The 2,023-nt window shown below is 38.8% G+C and overlaps 1 pseudogene; it reads right to left on the minus strand.

Annotated features, from left to right (window-relative positions):
- Positions 1 to 738: 738 nt before the first annotated feature.
- Positions 739 to 1,402, minus strand: LOC129392477 (cytochrome c oxidase subunit 2-like; annotated as a pseudogene).
- Between the last annotated feature and the right edge of the window lie 621 nt (positions 1,403 to 2,023).

Raw genomic sequence — 2,023 nt, forward strand, 5'->3', positions numbered from 1 at the left:
CACACTACTATATATAAAACTAGTGCTACTGGTTGAGTAAATAAGCTGATGGTTTCGATAATTACTAGTATAGGGATAAGATAGGTTGGTGTACCTTGTGGTAGGAAGTGGGCTAGGGATGCTTTTGTCTTGTTACGGAAACCTGTAATAACAGTGCTGGCTCATAGGGGAATGGTTATCCCTATATTTATTGAGAGTTGCATGGTAGGTGTAAATGAATGGGGTAGTATTCCAAGAAGATTGGTGGAGACGATAAATAGGATAAGTGAGATGAGTATTAGGGACCAGGTTTGTCCTTTGGGGTTATGCATGTTTATTAATTGTTTTGATGCAAGTTTGGTCAGTCATTGTTGGATAGAAATTGTGCACTTGTTAATTGGTCGATTTGGTGTTCGGAATAGGATATTTGGGAATATGATGATTAGAGTGACGATGGGAATACCCAGTATTACTGAGACTGTGAAAGAGGCAAATAGATTTTCGTTCATGTAGTGTTTCAAGGGGTTTGTTGTTTCTGTGTTTTGGTGGATGTTGGTTTAGGGTTAGGGGAGTGAAAATGCTTTGAGATTCTTAGTTGGAGTAGTACGAAAAGGGTTAGGAATATGGATAGAATAGTAAGGAATCATGTTGATGTATCTAGTTGTGGCATATCATTAAGGGGAGCTTTGGCCCTCAATCTTTAATTTAAAAGATTAACACTAGTTTAGCTTCTTAATGAGGTTATGGTATAGAGACGGATCATTTTTCAAAATTCTCTAACGGTACTAGTTCGAGGACGATTGGTATAAAACTATGATTCGAGCCACAGATTTCTGAACATTGCCCATAGAATAAGCCTGGTCGTGTTGATATTAAGGTTGTTTGGTTTAGGCGTCCAGGAATTGTCTGTCTTTAGGCCTAAGGAAGGTATGGCTCATGAGTGTAGTACATCTTTGGAGGAGACTAGCATTCAAATTGTTATTTCTATGGGCAAGACTATTCGGTTGTCTACTTCCAGTAGTCGTAGGTCTCCTGGCTTTAAGTCTGATGTTGGGACAATATAGGAATCAAAATTTAGGTCTTCATAGTCAGTGTATTCGTAGCTCCAGTATCATTGATGACCTATTGTTTTTACAGTGAGAGAAGTGTTGTTAATTTCGTTCATCATGTAGAGGATTCGTAGGGAGGGTAGAGCAATTAGAATTAGAATGATGGCTGGAAGGATGATTCAAATGGTTTCCACTTCTTGGGCGTCTATTGTACTAGTATGTGTTAGTTTGGTCGTGAGCATTAAGGTGATGATGTAGAGGACTAGGGAGCTAATTAGGAAAACAATTATTAATGTGTGATCATGAAAGTGTAGGAGTTCTTCTATAATAGGTGATATTGCATCTTGGAAGCCTAGTTGAAAGGGATATGCCATGGAGATATACAGGATTCTCACTTGTAACTTAACTTTGACAAAGTTATATAAGATTTTACTAATATCTCGTTTATAAAGAAAGACATAGTGGTTGTGGTGTTGGCTTGAAACCAGTTGGAGAAGGTTCGATTCCTTCCTTTCTTGACCATTTTGGGTTGACATATGCTGGTTCTTCAAATGTGTGGTATGGTGGAGGGCATCCGTTTAGCCATTCAAGATTTGTGGAAGTGAGGTCTACTGTTATTACATCTCGTTTGGATGTAAATGCTTCTCAGATAATGAAAATTATTAGTATGACCACTGTTAGTGAGATGAATAAGCCTATTGATGAGATGGTGTTTCATGTTGTGTAGGCGTCTGGGTAGTCGGAGTATAGTCGGGGTATACCGGATAAGCCTAGGAAATGTTGTGGGAAGAATGTTAGGTTTACACCTACGAATATAATGAGGAAATGGATTTTTGCTCAAGTTGAGTTGAGTGTTTATCCTGAGAATAGTGGGAATCAGTGAACAAACCCTCCTATGATGGCAAAGACAGCTCCCATTGAAAGTACATAGTGAAAGTGGGTGACTATGTAGTAGGTATCGTGGAGGACAATATCTAGTGATGAGTTGGCTAGAG

Source organism: Physeter macrocephalus, chromosome 10 (genome assembly GCF_002837175.3).
Source record: "Physeter macrocephalus isolate SW-GA chromosome 10, ASM283717v5, whole genome shotgun sequence".
NCBI classification, from domain to species: domain Eukaryota; kingdom Metazoa; phylum Chordata; class Mammalia; order Artiodactyla; family Physeteridae; genus Physeter; species Physeter macrocephalus.